The sequence below is a fragment of the Pristis pectinata genome, chromosome 3, assembly GCF_009764475.1.
Source record: "Pristis pectinata isolate sPriPec2 chromosome 3, sPriPec2.1.pri, whole genome shotgun sequence".
In the NCBI taxonomy this organism is placed as follows: Eukaryota; Metazoa; Chordata; class Chondrichthyes; order Rhinopristiformes; family Pristidae; genus Pristis; species Pristis pectinata.
Window position 1 is genome coordinate 62526125 of NC_067407.1, and position 23381 is coordinate 62549505.

The 23381-nt window shown below is 39.6% G+C and overlaps 1 protein-coding gene across 5 annotated transcripts in view; it reads right to left on the minus strand.

The window, feature by feature from the left end:
* rasal2 (RAS protein activator like 2) overlaps positions 1-23381 on the minus strand; it is a 352406-nt gene that overhangs the window by 314118 nt on the left and 14907 nt on the right. The window contains exon 1 of one of the 5 annotated variants that reach the window (XM_052011426.1): positions 11242-11312. The exons of the other annotated variants lie outside the window; for them this stretch is intronic. The gene's annotated coding sequence lies outside the window, so the exon portion shown is untranslated. Of the gene's footprint in view, positions 1-11241; positions 11313-23381 lie in introns of those variants that run through there. 5 annotated transcript variants of the gene reach the window in all.

A 23381-nucleotide genomic window follows, 5' to 3' on the forward strand; every position in this document is an offset into this window, starting at 1 on the left:
AACTTTTCCTTGTTTGTTTGTTTCTCTTCTATTCAAAGATTTTTGCTTACTGCTTGTTGAAAGTAATGTTCCTTCTCCTTCAATTGCAGGTATGGTACATTGCTAAGTAACCAACCAACTAACCTGCAGGTGACAGGCTTGTGCATGTTGCTACCATATATTCATGCAAACTGACTGAGGTGGCAAGAGGCAATTCTTTCACTAAACCACAACATGGAATTTGCTCGCTCATTGTGATTTCAGGCTTCTCTGCCAATCTGGCAGGTAGCTTGCTGAAAAATGGGAAAATAGATTGAAGGTTTCATGTGAAGATTCTGTGCACTTGTGGAGACTATCCTAAATTTTGCGCATCTTACTATGAAGAGATTTCATTTCCTCATGGGAAGATTATTGGGGAGCAGTAACTTGAAAGAATGGTTCAAAATTATACTTGGTCATTCCTGTTCCTAATTACAATGCCTTTCAGCTACAGACAAAAAGGTCAAGTGAGAAGAAAAGCATCAAAATTGTTCCATTAAATGTTTGAGTTTACCCAAAGCTTATCAATGGCAGAGAAGATAATATCCCCGAGTACATATATGGTTCAAAAACACCTTTGAAAATGGTATCATCTTTTATTATTCCCTTCTGAGATATGGATATAATCGACAATCTTGTCATCTTGAGAAGGTGATTGTGAACTGCTGCCTCAAACTATTGGTGGTGAAAGTACTCCTACAGTATTCATTTAGAAATTCCAAGATTTTGACCATTCTGTGATGAAGATATAGTACTGTATTTTCAAGTTGGTGGTCGATGTTGAATTGGGGTTACAGGTGATGGCATTCCTATCTGCCTGTTACTCTTTTCTTCTCAGTGGTATAGTCGATGGTTTGAAATGCTCTCCTTTAGAGCAAACCTCATGAAGCTTTGATTTCTGTTTTATTTTACAAAGCCTGGAAGTGGTTTTCCTGTTTGGAAAAAGAGTTTCGAGGAACTTCCTATATTAAAACTAACTGACTGGATAACAGGAAAGGGAAGGTTAACATCCTGAATAAAGGCTGGTGGTGCTGTGAGTTACAATGATGGCTGGAAATGATGTCACTTATAAGTTTGAGAATGCGTTATATTTAGTATAATAGAAATGTTTTGTTGAGCAGAATACATTGTTGATAACTCCAGGAGATGACTGATTTAGATACAAGCTATCTTTGGCCTTTGGTGGGGAGCAGTGGGAAGAAAATTATTACTCTCCTCAGCAATTAACATGCAGTCAGTTCCATCTTAAATATATTTAATACCTTAATTCCTTGCTGCACAGAAAAAGTCATATCCTGCAGACATGAAATCCACATTAGTATATCTGTATGCCTGAGGGGCAATGTGTTTTCAAAATGGGGATTCAGTACCAGTGGGAAATGATCCTCATTCAGCTACAGTGTAGCATTTCCTTAATCAACAAAATGCATGTCTGTACCTTTGCATTTATGACTGCAAGTCATCTAAGCATGGAAAACAGTTGTGTTAAGTACATAGAATTTAAAATACTATTTTTAATGGGAATGATTGGACACAAGCAGCTTTTATGTTTACGACAGGGAATCCTTGCCGACAAAGACATTTAGTGTTCCTACATTTAAAAATCAGAGGCAGGTTTCTGCTTCAGCAATATTTTGTGCTGATAAAAACAAAGCATGTTGTAAATACTCAGCTGATCAGATGACATTTTTAGAGAGAGAAAAACATAACTAACATTTCAAGTTGATTTCTTTTCATCAGAATCTTATTGAAGGTCACCAAAGAGAAATATTAACTCTTTCTTGACAGATGCTGCTGGACCTGCTGTTTATGCACAGCACTCTTTTTATTTCAGATTTTCAGCATGTGCCTTTTTTTTGAAAAACAGTCTTATTTAAGAGCTGACTGCACAGCTTCATGGTTTATGATATTAGAGTTGGAGGCTGTAATGCCTGATGCACTGATTTGCATACATATGCAAATTAATACAGTTTTATGTTTTCAATTCACAGTTTTTGAGGTGAAAGATTAACTTCTACATGCATAGTACAGCGCTTGACAACAAGGCTAATAAATTGTGCTGCACAGAGTAATATTGGAACTTCAGGTTTAATGCATCTTTAGAGCTTTGAGGAATAGCTAAGTCATAATTTATCAGGGATCTTCCTGATCCCTATTTTAAATATAGCTGATCATGCCAGAGGGATGAAAGAGAAACCCACAGCCCCATCTAGCTATCCTAATTGGAACTGTATGATTGTGGATATCAGGTGTTGTGGCTTGCTGTCAATTAAGTTACTGATGTCACTTTGATCTAAAATGAAAAGTGGCAACTTGGCCAAAGCATCAAATGGTTCCTGCAGAATTACACCCAGGCAAAGGAATTTGAGATTCCTGGCACAGGAGAAGAAAGTAAGTTCTTCCTTTATTCTCACAGCAGACTTTTTCTTGCAGGCAGTAAGGGCATCATCTTCCAATGGCTTACTTCTGCAACTGCTACTCATATAAGTCCATTTGCCACATTTACAGTCAACCTTATGTTGATCTGGCAAGACCTCCGAAGCTTAGCATGAGCAGTATTTCCCAACCACTACATTGGCTGATATCCCTCTGCAGCTGGTGGTGGGGCAGCTATGGTGAGGCCCCAAGAATGGATGAAGTGACCAGCTCAGTGGGAGTCCGGGAACCTTAATCAGTGTGACAGAGAAAACAGATGAGAGGTTGCATGCCATAATTAGACTTGGGATCTGGGATGTGGTAGAGTTTCTGTGTGGTAAAGGCCTCTGCCTCTGTGAGACAGAACCAAGGAGGGGAAAGGATGCAATGCTTTGTTTAAAATCCAGGAATGGAAAGGGAGTGTGTGTCTCTAGGAAATACCTTTTTAAACCTACTAAAAAGCAATATGGAGCTGTGTCTGCTATTTTTAAGATGGAACATAAGTGGTACTTCTGTGACCAAAGGAGACAAAAATTAGCGTTACTCTATCAATGATAGAATTTGTCATGGTTTGATTATTCTGCTCAAGGTGATTTTTGATATGCCTTCTGGTTCAGGTAATTGTGGAATTAATAATTGTAGCTGAAAGGGGTATACTTTTTGATCAAATAGTGATACCAACTTAAATAATTTTATCAAGAACTCTGCTTTAATAGGAGTGAATCAGGTGATTATTGGATGATTTAAGATACTATGATCCTTTTAGCACTACCCATTTAAAGCAGCACACAATTTTAGGATCAGATTTTTCAGGATCTTATTGTTTTTTCCCCCTTCTATCTCATAAAATACAACTAATAAAAATGAACTTTTCATGTCTAGATTCAGGGTTTTTAGATTTTATGTGAACCACCACCACCGTTCTGTACCACTGCCCCAGCCCCAGACAACTCCATGATAGACCAACGATTTTACTGACAGACTCGAAGCAGGATAGATTACTAATTGGTGTTAAACATCTTTATTTTTAATATGTGTGACATAAAAACACATTTTTCTTACATACACACATTGTGACAAAACCCCATTAACCTAGCAATTTAAAAAATTATTTCACTTTTTAGTTAAGTTATCCCAGTCTGCACCACTAATTTATCTTTACATCTGCAGTTTACCTCCCAAGTCAGTGTCTTCCTCCCCACCATTCCCCCGCCAAAAAATAAAGAATATAGGAAATCAAATTTAATTCAAATTATTTGCCTACATTTTCCAAATATTTCTGCTCTTAAAGATTATGATTAATTTTGTGCATACCATTCACCAGCTAACAATGTGAAGCAACTTGCAAAGAACCTTGACAACTACCTTGTGAGACATTCACCAGCTATTCAGGAAAACTGATCAGAGTAACTTTCTACTTGGAATTTAAAATCCAAGGTCAAAATCACTTTGCACGTCAAATAATGGACAAAATTAATGTCTTGCACTTGTGCAGCAGAAAATCCCTGAGCATCAAGTCACCAAATCAATGCTGCAGCTCCATTCTCAACTTAAACCCCAGTTGACTTGTGTTAAGCTTTGTAAAATCAGCTACAATTATTATTCAAGAAATAAACCATAACAGAAAAAAAACTTCTTAGTTTCTTGGCATTGAGGATAACTTATTTCCAGTCCAATTTTATGGGTTTGGAGGTGACTGATGAGCCAATATAGGACTGAGAGACTACTGCAGGAGGGAAGGAGGTGCTTGACAGGATTGATGAGTAACAGGAATCATTTCCTATCTGCTCAGATCAGAGTGTCCATTTCAGGAATCTGGTGTAGGGCAGAGAAATATCATGTCCTGCCCAGTGGAGCACAGTGAGTGTAACTTGGGCTTCCTTGCTGGGACAGTACTTAAAGTGACTCTGTATGTAGTCCTCATCTCAGAAGCATACAATAGGACGGGGACCACTGCTACCCAGCAGATGGGTTTGAGGTCCTATATTTCAAACGTTTTTTTTTCTACAAACAGCCAAAGCTTATGCTGGTGCACTGAAGGCGATGGTGAATTTCACCAAAGATCTGAGAAGTGGTCTTGTGATTAACTTATTAAGGGCAGCACGGTAGCGTAGTGGTTAGCGTGATACTATTACTGTGCCAATGATTGGGGTTCAATTCCCATCGCTGTCTGCAAAAACTTTGTATGTTCTCCCTGCATCTGCGTGGGTTTCCTCCGGGTGCTTTGGTTTCCTCCCACATTCCAAAGGTGTACGGGTAGGTTAACATGGGTTTAAATGGGCAGTGCGGACACGTTGGACCGGAAGGGCCTTACCATGCTGTATAAATAAAGTTTTAAAGTTTTTCTATTACTTGTGGGAAAGGGGATGAAACCTGATGCAGGCACAGCTGACCCCATTAAAATGAATGGGGGATAATGCCTTCAAGGAGAAAGGTGAAATAGAGATATTTTTATTATTTGAGTTTCAGTGTTCTGTCTTGGTTTTTATTTTGAGTAGGTCCAAAAGCAACAATTTGCTTTCTTTCAGATCTTAAGTGTTACTGAGTGTTTGAAAGTCAAAGACGTACAAAAACATACAATGAACACAATAACCATGACAGCTGGAGAGACTGGGGCGGGGCCTCACCAGCTGTCAAAGCAGTTCTGCAAGTGCAGCTGGCTGTCTGCACTGAGAGAGCCCTGACACTGCATTCTGCCACACTAAAATGCTCACACCTGGCCTCCCAGTGAAACACTATGCTCGGATCCACACTAGAAAAAACAGCTGTAAGATTTTACCCTTCAATTTGCAAACTGTACTATCTTTATGTTTTAACATCGCGGTATGACACCATTTTCAAATGGAAGTTGAGTTGACCATACAGTCTGTGCATCTGGAGTTGCATATCAGCCAGACCTGGTAAAGAAGAATATCAATAATAGATTTTATTACAATCCAGTGGATTCCTCATTACCAAACCGACATTTAAAACAACTTTTATTAACTGACTTTCAATCCCACAGCTGCCGTGAGTGGATTCAAACTCATGCTGCTGGATTATTCATCCAGGCCTCTTAGTTACTAGCCCTAGTGCTGACTGAACTGTTGCACCACCCTTTTACCATCAAATTTCATGGCATCAGATCATGCATGGGCAATGAAACTCCCAATTACCCTTAACATCTTCCTTTAGCTGATGAATCACTGCTCCTCTATCTTGAGCAACACTTGGAATTCGGACAAAGAAATTGAAAAGTATTGATGTTCAGAGAGATCTGGGTGTCTTTATGCACAGATCACTCAAAGTCAGCATATGTACAGCAAGCAATTAGGATGGCAAACGATAAGTTGGCCTTTGCAGCAAAAGGATTTGAGTATGGTTGTGAAGTCATTTTTACAGTAATTGTGGAGTGTCCTGGTGAGGCTGCACCTGGAATACCACGTACAGATCTGGGCTCCTGACCTAAAGGAGGATATACTTGGATTGAGAGAATACAACAACTCACCACATTAATTCCTGGGATGCGAGGGAGTAACATCCCCGAGGACAGATTATGCAGGCAGGCCAAAATGCTCAAGAATTTAGAAGAATGAGTGGTAATCTTATTAAAGCACACAAGATATTTATAGGGCTTTACAGCATTGATGCAGAAATTATATTTCCCCTATGGTGTCCTGAAGCAGGGGTGACAGTCTCAAAACAAGAGGTTTAACATCAGATCTGGGATGAAATGAAATTTCTTCACCCAGAGGATCACAGATCTTTGGTGTTCTCCACCCAAAGCAGCTGTGGAAGCCCAGCAGATGACTATTTTCAAAACAGAGGTCAATAGATTTTTGGAAAATAAGACCATTAAGGGATATGGAGTTTGTGCAAAAAGTAGCAAAGGTTAAAACATCAGCCATGATCTTACTGAATGATTGAAGATGTGGAGAGGTGGGGATGGCAATCACCAAGAGTGGTTTGGTAACACCACCTCTGATAGAGCTAGCTGAATCCCGAAGTACACAGATGACAAAACAGGTCTGCAGCCAGTAGTGAGTGAACCAACTCCAGAGATAAACCTATCTGACCACCTCATTACCAATCCAGCAGTTGGAAGGGTCCTGACCCGAAATGCTGACTGCCTGCTTTTCTCCACAGACACTGCCTGGCCTGCTGAGTTCCTCCAGTATCATAGTGTTTTTCATCAGTTGCATATACAGCTGTCCAGGACAGACCTGATAGAAGTGACCACCATACTCTACTTGCTGTGCCCCATCCTTACAATGGGGGAAGCATCCATCATGCATGCAAATTGGATGGACACAAGACAGATCTGGCAGCTCAAGATTGTGACTCCATAAGATGCTATGGAGCAGCAACAGCAGCAAAAGCCTACACCACTACAATTCTTAGCCACATGGGTCAGCATATCCCACTCCATCATCACATTCAAGCCTGGAGAACAATCTTGACAACCCTGATTCAATGAGCAGAAGGGCATACCAGCAGCAGTGCCAGGCATACTTAAAAATGAGGTGCCAACCTGGTGAAATTGCAAGAAAGGGTGAAATGTGCTAAACAGCAAAAGCAAACTACAATAGATTTGAGCAATCCCACAATCAATTGTTAAGATCAAAGTTCTGCAGTCCTGCCACATCTCGTCATGAATGCTGGTGGAGATTAAATAGCTTGGTGAGGTGGTAGCTCCAAAATCATCCTCACCCTCAGCGATGGCAAGGCCCAGCATATCTGTGCAAAAGACATCAATGAAGCATTTGCAACCACATTCAACTAGATGTGCCAAATGATGATCCATCTCAGCTATTTACCAAAATTCCCATAATCACAGAATCCAGTCTTCAGCCAATTTGATTTATTCCATGTGGCATTAAGAAATTCTTGATAAGAAGTGGGTGAAAGACAGACTGGAATGCAGAGTTAAGATTGCAATCAGATCAGACATGATCTTATTGAATGGCAGAGCAGGCTCAAAAGGCCGAGTGGCCTATTTCCATTCCTAATTCATATGTTTATAAATGGCTGAAAAACATTGCATTTGGCAGATGCCATGGGATCAGACAACATCCTGGATGGAGTAAAGATGAGCTGTGCTTGGGAATTGTACCTCTTGCCAAGCTGTTCCAGTACAGTTATAGCACTGGCATCTAGCCAAAATTGTCGAAAACTGCACAATGTCTTGTTCAAAGAAAGGATTCATCCAATATTGCTAACTACTGCACAGTCTGCTCTCAATCATCAGCAAAGCGATGGAATGTATTATCAATAGGCGCTATCAAGTGAATTTACCAATAAACTGCTTAATTATGCCCAGTTTGTTTTCATCAGGACCACTTGGCTCCAGACCTTATCACAATCTTGATTGAAACACAAATCAAACAGCTAAATTCTGGAGGCAAGTTAAAGGAGACTGACCCTCACAATATATGACTGAATGTGCAATTAAACAAGCCAAATAAATCGGAAGTGCAGTGCATGGGCATGAAGGGGGAAAGAAAAACACTCCAATAGTTAGAGTTACAACTCATCAGTTAGAGGGCAAACATCCCATAATATTGCCACAAGTGTTGTTCAGGACAGTGTCCTTGGCCCAACTAGCTTTAGCTCTTTTTTCCCCCCCAATTACCTCTCTTTAATCATTGAGTCAGAGGTAGGAATGTTCACTGATCATTGCACAAAGTTCAAGTCCCTATGTAATTCAGCAGCAAATGAAGGAACCAATCCAGCATTCAGCAAAGCTAAGACAACATTCAGAATGGGGTGATAAGTTGTATGTAACACTCATGGCACACGAGGTCAAGGCTACGGCCGTATCCAACCAGATATCCAACATATCTAACCACCTGCCACTGACATTCAAAGTAATTTTCATCACCAAGCTCCCCACCATCAAAATCCTAGAACTCACCATCGAAAGAAACTCAACAGAATTATATCTTGCCTACCAGAGCACATCAGTGACTGGGTACCTGCAGCAAATGAATCATTCCTTGACACCCAAAAACTTTCCAACCTCTTGAGTCTGATGGAATAGTCTTCCCTTGCCTGGATGAGTGAAATTAAAAAGCAATACTCAAGAAGTTTGATACCATCCAGAAGAAATAGCCAGCTTGACTGACACCCCATCCACAATCCTGCACAGGAATTCCCTCCACCAGCATTGAATTGCATCTGCAGCATGTACCATCTGCAAAAAGCACTGTGTTCTCTTGATTAGGCTGCTCTGACTGCACTTCCCAAATCCATGATTTTTATCACTACAAGGACAAAGATAGCAGATGCATGGAACTGCGGGTCTCTTTCCTGATTGAGAATATATCATAGGGTCTAATTCCTAAAACTTCCTTTCCAACAGCATAAAGGGATTGCCTTCACCAAAAGACTGCAAAGGTTCAAGAAAATGACTCACCACACTTCTCAGGATAAAGTAGGTATGGGCAATGAATGTCTATCCTGAGAAATAAATAAAAAGAATAATTTCTGCTGGGAGTGGAAATGCTGAACTTGACCCTTTATCAAAGACGTTAAGAGCAGGCAAAATCACTTGAACAACCCAAAACAATCATCTCATCTTACAAGAAGCTTGAGCATCTCTCTTGCGTTCCATTGATGTGCTGCGCGACTCCACTATTGCCAAAATTAATTATCCCATTTCTATTCTTGATTTTCAACATCAACCGTATTTCATTTCACAATTGATGTACTCAAACATAACTACCCACAATTTTATTACAAAGATTTAGTTAATTCACAGTAAACAATAGAAATCAAGGAAAGTGGACTTTTATTAAAATGTGCAAAAGTGCTCTCCCTGTTGAGAAACTGCTCAGGTGAGACAACAATGAAGAAACATTGTACCCATTTCTTCATTCTCCCTGGAGCCCCAAATCATGAACAAGTGCAGGTCAGGTCTTGTTCAGCAATACCTTGCCACCTCTTCCATTAATGCTGCTTCCACTAACTAGCTCAGAACATCACAGGGACCAAAAACACATCAATGGCATTTTCCATTGTCTGCTTTTGTGTCTCCAGTAGCTGCAGTTTTATTTGCTCCAACTATCATATGCAACACATCTGCAGAAACCTCCATAATAAAACTGCTCTTTCTATATCTAATTATACTGTGATACTATAACAATCAATATCAGGTGAACAAAATTTGTCTTAATCTTTAACCAATTAAGACTGAAAATAAGTTTGGAAGGGCACAAGGAATTCCAGAGATATTCTCAAATCCTAACTGCAGGGGAAAAAAAACTGCAACTTCAAATTGTTGAAAACCGTATATGAAGCATTACTGGCATGTACATGAAACATTAATATATTTGTTGATTAACACTGTAAATAAATTACACAAACATAAAAGGATCTTTCTCCACTAACAATTAATTTAACAGCATCCTTAATGGGGTAGAGGGGAAATTTGGTTTTGATTTTAAGTTTTCTGCCACTGCCTAAATTTAGCCAAAAAAATACATATAATTACAAAGCCATCAATACCCTTTAGTGATTTAAATTTTTCACTGAAGTGAGCACACACAGGATCATCTGTCTAAACATTGCAGACTTTTTGTAGCTAAAGACAATCCCAATAGCAGGTGGATTAAACTGAGGCTATAAAATTAACACCACAAAAGTACAGACAGCAAGTACAAATTTTAGATTAACCTTTATTTTGATATATCCCAACGATAACAACATGTTTATTTCGCATATTTGATGAATTAAAATGTTAACAGGTGTACTATCAAACAAATGTGAGCCTTATGGAAAAGTAGTCAAACCTTTGGTCAACGGGGTGTCTCAAGCAGAATCTTCAAAGAACTAGTAAGATTGAGGATAAGGAAGGGAATTCCAAATCCTGGGACAAAGGCACCTGAATGCTTGGCTACCAATGATGGATGGATGATAAAGGGTTTAGGACGTCAGTAGGTGACAGAGATGCAAGCATGCATGCAATACTTGTATAATTTTTGCCCTATGATCAATGCAGAGATAGACAACTTTAATTTTTCAGACTTACACTTCTGGTTGCTCTCCAGAGCTGCCACTGAGGATGGTGAAATATGCAGCCTGAATACTAATTATGCTTCAAAAAACCAAAGGAAAACTTGAGGCAAGTTGATGAAGTTAATAAGGGGTTCTGGCCTGAGCATCAATCTCCCAATGCCTCAAGACCTTAAGAACATCATTTACGGCCTTATAATGGAACTTGCACAACTGAACGAAGTTGTTACAGTTCCTGGCTGTTTTCAGAACCTGTTGAAGGCAAACATACTACATTTAACAATGCAAGGGGCCAGTTTCAATAAAAAGTCCTCCAATTGTGAGTAATATTTAATTATCCTTTACTCTCAAATGGCCAACAACCATTACACCATTCATTCAAAAATCATGAACAATAGTCAGTGAAGATCCCTAATGACAGCAAAGTGCCTTAGTACAGTGTAAAAGCCTCATGAACCATATGCTTACATGCATTCTAAACTTCCCATTATCACATAAAATAGCATAAGTAACAAGATAAAAGTACAGTTGTAATCATAGGACACAGCCTAAGGGTAGAAGACTCGAGCAGGCCAAAGAAATATTTCTTTCCAGACCCTTTCATCTGTCCCATAGATCATTAATAGTAGTGCAGCGCATAGTTTTCCTCTGTAATCTTCTGCTCATGCCACTTTCCAGTAAATTGATTCTGCAGATTTTGAGCACAAAATATTGCCAACAAAACCACAAAAAAAAACTAGTTTGCTATAGTTAAATTAATACCCATTTAGGCCATAAATAGCTACATAATTAAATAACTAGATCAAGCAAACTTACCAATAAATAATCATTCACCTCAAGTGCTTCATCAACAAAACACAAATTTCCTGAAATTGCCTGGGGTTCTGGAGACATTAATAAAAGTAGCAGCAATTCCCTCCAAAGATTCAAAACTAAAACATCCTCAGATGCTGGAAATCTGAAATACAAACAGAAAGTGCTGGGAATACTCAGCAGGGATTAATGCAGCAGAACTGCTAAAGCATCACTGGCCTAGAACATTAACGTGATTTCTTTGTACTGCCAAGACCTACTGAGTATTTCCAGAACTTTGTTTTTATCTGCCAAAGACTCAACTGGCCTGCCCAGCAGTGTACAGATCACAAGTATTTTAGGTTGATACTTTATGCAAAGTTAGTTGTCCTCAGTTGGCCCAATGACTAGACAGCACAACTGAGCTCAACACCACTGGGCTGAGAAAGTAAAAATTAGAGAGTCTGTAGACATTCCTGATGAAAAGTCTGTACATCTATATCTGTCAATGATGAATAATGTAAAAAGGCTGTCTTGTGAGCACCAAATGCAGTTGACCAGGTTGGAGGAAGTGCAGGGGACCCTCTGTCAACTTGTAAGGACTGTTTAGATCCCTGGAAAGTGGGGAGGGAGGGGAAGATGGGACAGGTGTTACACTTCGTACAGTTGCAAGGGAAAGTGCCAGGGGTTGGTGGGGGGGAGGGGGGTGGTGGTGGTGTAGGCAGGGTAGGATGAAACGATTAGGGAGTCCAAAAAAGACCTGTCCTTGCAGAAAGTTGGGGGGGGGGTTTGGGGGAGGTGGGGGAACATGGGGAATATATCACTGGTGGTCGGATCACGTTTGAGCTGGAGGAAATGATGGAAGGTGGTCTGTTGGATGCAGGGGCTGGTGGGGTGAAAGGTGAGGACCAGAGGAACTCTATTGCTGTTCTGTCTGAGGAGGGAGGCATGAGACCAAGCAGAGACAAGGCAATTGTCTTGAGCAGCACCTGCACCCTTATCTGCAACAGCCATATCGAGCTTCCAGTTACATGTCCTTCTAACTCTTCCTCCCACTCCCACACCAACCTGTCTGCTCTCGGCTTTCTCCATTGCTAATGGAGAGGCCAAATGCAAATTGTAAGAACATCTCATATTCCACTTGTGGTTGTTAACAACCCAATGGTATGAACACTAAATTCTCCAATTTCAGGCAACCCAAACCCTGAGTGTTCTCCTCCCACACACGCTCACCTGTCCAACCTTGTTTTCTTTTCCCTTTGGTCATCCCTCCCATCCCTTCGGTCATCCCTCCCATCCCTTCCTTCACCTGATTTCATCTACCATCCCCCTCCATCTGTTTCCACCTATCGCTTACCAGTCTCTATCCTACTGCATCCACTACCATCACCTCCATAATGCCAATACAGGCAGTTCCCAAGAAGCAAATGGCTTCTGTTTTTTCTTGCAGAATCCTTAAGTCAATTTAGTCCACAAGTCAGAAAATACACATAAATCACTCAATATAGTAACCATTATCTCCACATTATTGTATGAATGGCACAAAAAAAAACACACAACTGATAAAAAAAGAAAGAACAATTGCTAAAAGTGGACAGAGAGGAAACTAGTTCTGCCATTTATAGGAACGGACACATGCATGTACGCTGGACTTTTGAATTCAGTAAAATTATAGGAGCTCGTGTGTATGTATGGGTGCCTTCAAGTTGGACGTTAGTAACCTGGGGATGGATGCACACTGGCAGCTTTGCCTCTTCCCTCTCAGCCCTGATGCAGGGTCTCAACCAAAACATACACTTACACCTTACGTCCACAGATGCTGTCAGACTCACTACGTTCTCCCAGCGTTCTGTTTTTGTTGCAGATTCCAGTATCTGCAGTCTCTTTTGTCTCTGTTCATAGACTAGTTTCCTACTCATGGCCATTATTCATATCATATCCCTTAATGATACAGCATAATATTGAACCACAAAATAATTCACAAATCAATCCAATGTTGTCAAATCCTGGTGACAGGACCATCAAATCAGGGACATGAACCAAGTTTACCCTCCGTTATCCAAGTATAAGTAAGAACTGAAGCCAGCAACTTTCAGGTCCATGTGGCTTAGCTACTCACGGAATTAGACTGCCATTCAGGTAGACAGAGATTTGACGACTTTCAATAATGACGAATTGTTTGGGCAAAATTTCAAATTACAATTTGGGCTGATTTGGCTAACCTTAACCATAAAACTGAAGCCAGTTTCACGGTCTGTTTTCAAAAAGGCAAACAGGAAATAGTGTGCGAAGTTCCACTAATTGCCCTTTAACAACAGCTATTGAGAGCAAGTGTAAATGTCGAGTACTCAGGTGCAATGCTGGTATTCCCAATCCTACCTCCTTTCCCTGTTGGAGAGCCAGGTCAAAGCTACACGTTTTAAATGACCACCTGGAAAACTCAACGGATAGTTTTTGAGGCATGAATGGATGAAATAGGCAGATAAAGAAATTTCAGACAAAAATGCACACATTTTCCCAATATAAATGAACTCCAACCACATTCAAGGCAACAGAAATGGCTTCAGAAACTGTGGTGTCTGGTAAAAAAGATTTCATACTGACATCAAAAGGCATTCACTAAACGATCCTGAAAATGAGTCATGGAGAGTTGTAAAGTCACACAGCACAGAAATGGGCCCTTCAGCCCACCACATTCATGCCGACCTTTTTACCCAGTTACACAAATCCCTTTTTCCCCACATTAGGTCCATATCCTTCCTTGCGTTGTCAATTCAAATGCCTATCTAAATGTCTCTTAAACGTAGTGATGTATCTGATTCAACCACCCACTCTGGTCACATGTTCCAGTTATCTACCATTCACTCCATAAAAAACTCTCTCCTCAATTCCCCTTTAAAATTCCTTCCTCTAACCTTAAACCTGTGCCCTCTTGGTTTTGATATCCCTACCATCAGAAAAAAAAATTTTTATCTATCCTATCTATGTCTCTTACAATTTTCAAAACCTCAATCAGGTTACCCCTCACCCTCCTTTCCTCCAGCGAAAACAAGCTTAGCCTATCCAATCTCTCCCCATGACTAAAGTCCCCCAATCTAGGAAACATCCTGGTCAACCTCCTCTGTATCCTCTCTATCTCAACCACATCCTTCACATATTGTGGTGACCAGAACTGCATGCAATACTCCAAGCTGTGGTCTAACCAATGTTTTGTAAAGTTGCAATATAACATCCCAATTTTTACTTGCTTTGCCCCAGTCTATAAAGGCAAGCTTGCCATGTGCCTTTTTCACACTATCTACCCATGTTGCCACTTTCTGGGAACTATGAACTTGAACCCCAAGTTTCCTCTGTTCATTAACATTTCTCAGCACCCTACCATTTACCATACGTCTCCTACCCCTATATAACTTCCCAAAATTCATCACCTCACATTTGTCTGAATTAAGTTCCATCTGCCAACACTCTGCCCAACTTTCCATCTGATCAATATCCTGAGGTAGCCTCAGACAACCTAGTTAACCACAATACTATCAATTTTCATGTCATCCACAAACATACTAATCATACCTCCTGATATTGTTATTTGTCTCCAAGAAATGCAATGCAAAAATCAAATGATTGTACTGAGAATGATTACCTATAATCTTGGTGCACAATGACTCATTTTTATCACAGTTCAGAAAAGACAGCAAACCTCAGTCAAGTTTCCAAATTGCTGTTTACAAAGCAGAGAGAGAAACAATGCATCCTAATCTGAATGATTGTGCTCAGTGACAATTGATCCCATTTAACTGCATCACACGGTAAAGAATAATTTCTTAGTTATGTAATTAAAATGACATAAGGAAATACCATTGATGCATGCATTTATGGATCAAAAGATTATAGTTCTTTCTGCACACAGCACCAGGCTCCAGTATAATTCATTCAGATGCACGGCAACACACAGTCAGGCAAAAGACGTTTTTTTTTAATTGCTTCTGGAAAATCCAATGACTCATAATTTAATGACACCAAACTGAAAAGGTTATACTTACTCTTTCTTGAATCAAAAAGGATGGCTCAGTGAATTTACCACCTGAGCAGCTGTGCTGCATGGACCCTGACAGTCTTCAATTCCAACTGAAGAGTTCGGAGTTTACTAATCTCAGAAGAGAATTTTGCTTCAACTCGTCACAATGTCCATGCAATACACATGGAAAATTTGCCAGAATTTCTCCACTATCGAGTCTTTCCATGTTGAAAATGCACAAGTGAGAATGTTGGGCAAGGAGAAAAGAAATAGCTTCCTACATCTTCTGCCACTCTATTTTATGTATGACGGCTCAATTTTAATAATGCCTACTTCAAGTGAAGCTCCCCACATCCTCTCACAAATAGAGCACAAAACAAATGGCATTACATGGCATAATGTATGCACCGTAGCATAAGCAAATACGTGAGTTTGCCTCCTATACAGCATATCAGAGCTATCAATCCCAGCAAATTGTTAACTTAAAATGTGGGAAGGGCCGGTCCTTTGCAGTTCCCAAACTTTGATTTGTCAGCAATGCCAAGCAAGGCTGCTTCTTTGCTCCTGTCCCATTCCACTAGAAAGCAAGCAGACACATGGTCATGCAAAGCAACTTCTAAAACAAAAAAAAGCAAATGAGTTATTTAAGAGAGTAACTGATGCCATCAACACTGAATAAATACCAGCAGCAATATTTTACATGTTGAAGACCTTTTTCGCATTTCAGTAAAAGCAACATTGTATTTGGTTCTCTTGCATTATGCAATGAAATATCCAAACTTTCTACTTCCCAAAAGATTTGGACAAGTCTTTACTTCAGTTTTGTTGCAACAAAAATGCTTATCCTTTATTTTCTTTAAAATAGAAGTGGTTCGCCTGAAAAGATGGTCTTTCACGTCTATAATTTCAACTCGACAACCATAGGGTGATAATATTAATATTTCCTCTTGTGGCAAAATTTCCCTTGTAAAATTCCTTTAGGGAAGTTCCTTTGCAGCCAACTCCCTCCACATATCCACTATTCTACACCCTGCTAAAAAGAGATTTATACATTTCAGTACAAGGCTGAAATTTCAAAATAAATGATTTGGCCCATGGTCTGCACAGATAACCAACTAAGTTAGTTGGCAGTTCATAGTTAAGTTCTTACTGGCTAAAACCCAGTAATCCAGCATTCAGTGTTATCAGCACATTGTTAGAGTCATTTCCTCATCAATTCACTTTGAACTGTTAAAGATTAAACATTTACACAAACAACACATGGGGCATAACTTCACAAATGCTTCAGCATTTCGCTTAAGGAGGACATCCTGTTTTGTGCCACCAAAAACAGTCTATTCCAGTTGAATCAATGCTTGCCTGGTGACAGCACTTACTACAATATAAAATCACAACAATTAAAAGGAAAAGAAAGCAAAAGGGAAATGAAAAACAGAGCTATGAAAGTAAAAAAGACTTTGGTTGCTGAAAATGCAAAATAAAAACTGAAAATGCTGGAAATACTCAGCAGGCCAGACAATATCTGAGTCAAGAGAAACAATGCTTAGGTTTCATTATGTTCAACTTTCCTCAGAACCAAGAAAGTTTGAGATAAACAGGTTTTAAGATGCAGAGGAAGGTAAATGGGAAGGAGAGTGCAAAAGGGGAGATGTACAATTAGATGGAAGGAAAAAAGAGATTAAATAACAAGTGTGATAAGTGAAAGGCATCAGAACTGAAGGTGAGGTGTAAATGCAAAATAATTATCTAAACCTTCGAAAGGAACATGTTCGGAATGCTGGAAATGTAAAATAAAAATGCCAGAAATGCTTGTTACTGGAAAATGAAAAATTCAACATTAGGTCCGGGTTCAGGGGTTTTGCCATCAAAAATTAACGAGTAGAGTCTTTGTGACGGCTCTGTGGGATAATCAAATGCCTTATGACCCTTCCCATGACTGTGATGGATCCAGCACATAACAGCCATCAGCGTATATCCTCCAATCCTGGAAGCAACAGACAAAGCTAATAAGGAATTCTTCTCCAAACCTAAAACAATCCCTGACCTGAATTCCAATGAGAAATAAACGGACGCTCCTTGCCAATTTCAACACAGAAGTGGAATTGACATAGATTTCTAAGAAGGTGTAACTAGCAGGAAAAGGAAAAAGCAAGCAACTCCAACAGAGTCCTCCTGATAGAAATGCTTAAAACATGGTTTGATCACAAGCAACACTCTGCTTCATCAGTGAGCCAAGTCCAAGATCTCATTGCAACACCTCTTGATTCAGTTACTGGCACCTGATTAATTACCCCATTGCCTGATCAAGGGATCGCAAGAGCGTCTGCACCTTCTATACCTTAACAGAAGATTATGACTGCTGGACTGACTAATGTCTAATCACCTCTGTCAGCTCCATCACCCTGGGCCCAAAATGGCAACAACAAAAGAAACCATGTTACAGGACTCAAAACCTTGCAAAGGAAACTCTACTCAGTCAAAAGCTCACAGCCAAACTGACTCCCAACCAACAGGAGCAGTGGTGTCCATAGGGCACACTGTAATTCATATCTGTAAAGAGACTCTCAGTCCAGAATGCTGCTTCTGATCATTCTAGTCACAAGGTTTTAGCTTCTCTGTTCCACTTAGCATTTCCTCATACTTAGTATTTTCCATGCATAAGTTTTAAAATGTTTATTTTTCAAAAATGTACAACCAAAATGAGATAGTTATAGCAGTGTAGGACTGTACATGTCAGGAAATAAGTAATCAACAGTACAACTTGATAGTCATTCACAAGTGCATCCAAACTCTGGCCTGCAGGCTATTTCTGGTTCCCAAATCCTAGCAATTTGGCTCATTAAGTACAGGGAAACTCAAAATTTTATTTTTGCTGAACATCACTGAATAAATTGCTATCAATTTTGTGTTTGTCAGGTACTGCTTTAGATTATTGCTCCTTCAGAATAGCTGTAGTATTTAAAGATTCATACACTGTATAATAGGAGCACTATTTAAACTTTGTAGATGGGCTGCAAGATCCCCTGAAAACACTCAAGACGTGGTTCTGAAAGGAGCTGAGCCTCTGTCACACATACACATTGGTGAGTAGAGAATACCCAAAAAATATCTTCAGGTGAAGAAAGGAGTTTCAGAATTTCATAATGATGTGGCTGTTCATTTTGCTTAAGTATCAGAACAAAACTGATTGCTGTGAGACTTAAAGCTCAAAGACATGGCTGATGAAAAGCCTAACACAATTTGTTCAAATTCATGCAAATATTTTTCATTCCAATTTTATCCTCCAGTATTCATTGCACTCTGATTGGGGAAGAAAACCATTTAGACTCGAGTTACATTACCCAAGTCCTGTCTTTAAAAGCAAGAAAGAAGCAATGAAGCTGAACAGGGTCAACTCATAATCGGGCAAACATTGATTTACAGTTTTTAAAATAAAGAACCAATTCCAAAAATTCATGCAATCCCATGAATTCAAATTAATTTTGATTTATGCAGTCACAATAAATTATAAACAAGCAGATCTTTGGAACAAGTCCTCAAAATACTCATTAAAGTTCCAGAAATCCAGCAATAAAATTGAATTTGACATTCTCTGTAAAACAACAAGCCTTTGACAAGTCAGGTTTCAATAATCATACACAAAATTACTCTTTTCAACAAGAATGCACTTAATCTACATTTGAGCACCAAGGGTACCAAAATAAGTCAGCAAAATGTCCTATTTGAACAATGCAACAAAAAAAACTTGATGCACGTGCCACTGCCATGAAATGGCAGGTTGAAATTCGACGTGACACAATGAAACCATGCAACTGTAGAGACAGAGGGGACTATTTCCTGAAATTAATGTTCTTGTTTATCCCCATCTTCATGGTTTCACAACTTGTAACCGTGCTTTTAGCTACTTCTACTCTTTGCACAAGAGTCTTCTCACTGCACCTCATTTAAACTGCTGCTGAGAAGTTACCTCCTTGACCAAGCTTTCAGTCACATCCTCCTTGCACATCAATAGGCTCGGTAACAATGTTTGATTATGTTTTTAGGATGCATATTAAATTCCTTTATTAGAATGCTAAAAGCTGTCATCACTTTTGGGTGGAGTAATTGTGTGCTTAACCATGGAAGGAAAAGAGTGTCATTTATTCATAATTTTACAAAGGAAGCATTACAGTCGACTTCAAGGACCAACTTGGGTTTTCCAAAATAAGAAAAACATCTTCAGGATAGAAAATGGGTTAGTTACGCATGATTTCCCTTAACCTGTTTCACTGATTGATAAAGAACATAGATGGGAAAAAAGTATGACCAACATAATGAGCAGCTGCTCTTGGTCAGCATGGATTTTTGTGTGGGAAATCATGTCGCAAGTATTTAGTTGAGTTTTTTAAAAAAAAGGTGGCCAAGAAAATAGATGATAGAAGTGCATAGACAGTGTCTACATGAACTTTAGCAAGGGCTTAGACGAGGTACCGCATGGTAGCCTGGTCTGGAAAGTTAGATCACATGGGATCCACGGCAAGCTTGCCAATTGAATACAAAATTTGCTTGACATCAGGAGACAGTGTTGTGGTGGAGGGTAGTTTTCCCTGACTGAAGGCCTGTGACCAGCAGTGTGCCACACAGATTGGTGCTGGGGGTGCTGTTGTTCGTCATTTATATTAACAATGTGGATGAGAATGTAGGTAGCATGGTTAGTAAATTTGTGGATGACACTAAAATTGGTGGTAGAGTGAACAGCGAAGAAGATTATCAAAGATTACAACAGGATCTTGATCAATTGGGCCAGTGGGCTGAAGAATGGCAGATGGGGTTTAATTCAAATAAATGCAAGGTGTTGCATTCTGGTAAGACAAACCAGGACAGGATGTACACAGTAAATGGTAGGGCCCTGGAGAGTGTTGTAGAACAGAGAGATCCAAGGGTGCAGGCACATAGTTTCTTGAAAGTGGCAACACAGGTAGACAGGGTGGTGAAGAAGGTATTTGGCACGTTTGCCTTCATCAGTCAGAACGTTGAGTAGAGGAGTTGGGATGTCATGTTTTAGCTGTACAAGACATTGGTAAGGCCATATTTGGAGTACTGCATGCAGTTCCGGTTGCCCTGCTACTGGAAGGATGTCATTAAACAGGGGAGAGTGCCAAAAAGATTGACGAGGATGTTACCAGGACTGGAGGGCTTGGGTTATAAGAAGCTGGATCAGCTAGAACTTGTTTCCCTGGAGCATTGGATGCTAAGGGGTGACCTTATGGATGTTTGTAAAATCATGAGGAGCATAGGTAAGGTGAATAACCACAGGCTTTTTCCCAGCATAGGGGGGAGTCCAAAACTCAAGGGCATAGGTTTAAAGTCAGAGAGGGGATAAACTTAAAAAGGGATCTGAGGGGCAAGCTTTTCCACACAGACAGTGGTGGGTATATGGAACGAGCTGCCAGAGGAAGTGGTAGAGGTGGGTAAAATTACAACATTTTAAAAGGCATTTGGACTGTTACATGGATAAGAAAGGTTTAGAGGGTATGGGCCAAACACAGGCAAACAGGACTCGCTTGTTTAGGCAACTTGGTCGGCAGCATAAATTGGGCCAAAGGGCCTGTTTCCATGCTCTACAGCTCTATGACTCCATAAACATGGATTTCACTTTCAAAATGCATTTCTGTACCAGAGCCACAGGGCCTTAACCACGCAGCTTCCATGATCCTTTCAGACCTGCATATGTAGCAGTCAGAAATCAGGAGGACTCTTAAAGAAAGCTAAATCAATAAGAAGCTTAAATCATTGCACTGCAACTGACCTATTTCTTCATGTGCCATGTATGCAGTAAATTTCAAATTTTATCTGTTGGCCACTTAAGTGTCTAAAACAACCCATTTCATGTAAAGGCTGGGAAATAAGTTCCAATTAAGCACAAAGAGACATGTGAACATTCAAATTATCCAAATACATTTTTAGCTCTCTAGCTTAATTTCACTGCCAAGCCTGTCTATCCAAGTAAATGCCAATGGGAGCTGACAATGTGTGTCAGGTTCAGGCCAGTTTGAGTGTATGACATATTCCAGATCAGCTCAGGCTTCAAGGTGATATAGACAAGCTAAGTGAGGGGCAAGAACACAGATGAAATATAATGTGGGAAAAATGTGAGGGCATGAACTTCAGTGCAGAAAAGTTAAAAGCAACATCTGTTTTCAGGAGTGACAGAGTGGGAAATGTTGGCATTCAAAGAGACGTTAATATTAACAAAAGCTAACATGTAGGTCCAACAACCAATTAAGAAGGCAAATGGTACAGTGGCCTTTATCACAAGAGGATTTTAAAGCAGGAATAAAGATGTCTCATGACAGCTAAATAGGGCCTTGAGAGACTGCACCCGAAGTACTGCACACAGATTTGGTTTCCTGACTAAAAAATATGCTTACCCCAGAGATCCCCAGAATGGTGGTCTTGCTTTATAAGGAGAGCTTGAATCTAGTCGGCCTATATTCTGTAGAGTTTAGGGGAATGAAATATGTCCTCAATGAAATATATTTTTAAAAATTCTACAAGGCAAATGTTTTTCCTGGCTGAGAATTTCTTCAAGCAGGGAGCACGAATCTTTGGAAATCTTTGACACGGAGGGCTGTGGAGCTCAGTCATTATATTCATTCAAAACTGAGATTGATAGATTCCTGGATTATTAAGAGAATCAAATGAAATGGGGATGGTGTAAGAAAATGGAACTGTGGTTGAAGATCAGCTATGACCTTGATGAATTACGAAATAGGCTCTAAGGGGCAATTGGCCGACTGTTGCTCCTTGGTCTTATGTCAGGCCATGCCATGCTGGGATAAAGCCAGGTCACGATGATTTGTTTAGTGTTACTGCAAGGCTCCTCTGTTCTTGATCAATATTAGGCATATCATCCTCAAGCAGATCAATACGAAATTTGAGACTGTTATATTTGGAACAATTGTTGATTCTGGTCAGGGAGGAATAAAATTTCAAATAGTTAGGTTCAGGTTGACTTTAGATCAGCTGCTGTTGGATCAGCTTTAAATTGCAAACTTGATCACACCTCTACGACACTAACCAAGATTGTTCTTCCCCCCACTTGGTTCAATGCTTATCGCTATTAAATCTGAAGTCCTGTTGATTTATAGTGATTATCATAAATTATGCTGATTAATCAGAGGTATTTCAAGTGGGTTAAGTAGTATTTTTCAGTTTCTCTTATCTGCATCAATCGCACTAATTGACTGCAGCGCTCAGGAAGGACCAAAGGATTAGTTACTTGGTTATCACTAAAAGATCGAACAGCTTCTAATGACTTGGGAAAAGACAGCTTTCCTATGCGAACAAATGCATTCCTTTATCAATTATGGGAATTGAACCTTTTATCTCTGCATAAATAAATGAACTGACTGGCTGCTCCACAGATCAGGCTTCATTTTTGCATCTGTTCGCAAGTATTCATTCGTCAAAAGCAATTCCAATCAAATATTCTGGAAGTAGAACTTCCTTTAAATGAACCTGTAAAACATCTACAATAGTGCGTATTCTTCCCCATTTAGCAACAAATCTCAGTCAGCATTTTCAGTCACTAAAATGTAACCTTCTCGGGATATTGATTACAGATTGGAATTTTATAGAAAGGATCGGCAAACTGACAACTTTGATCTTAAAACCTTCTTGCAGATTCAATTCTAGATTGCATGCTTCAAGTACTTTCTTATCTACCAACATTCAATCATCTACATTAAAATATACCCAAGGAAAAAAAATTAAAAGGCCCAATTGTATTTTGATCAGAATAAAGACCCATCAAACCCCTCAATCTGAAGCAATTCAAAAACCACATTCGAAAGGGTGAAGAATGATTTTATGTTCTCACCTCAGCCACATGATCACACAATACCACTACAAATGATGACAGGAAGTATTGTTACCCAAAGTCGCTCCCCTGATCTCCAAATTTTTCCTTGCAGAATTTCACTTTGCAATCTGCTACCATTTGCCATTAACAGGTGCAAATAAAATTAACCTGCTTTATTAAAACAAGATATAAACAACCAGTTCACAGCAAAAAGAAACCACACAGCATACAGCAAAAATGACATAGAATCACTTCATTCTTCCAATAAGTAAATGAAAATAGATCCCATCTGCCAATTCAAGTTGG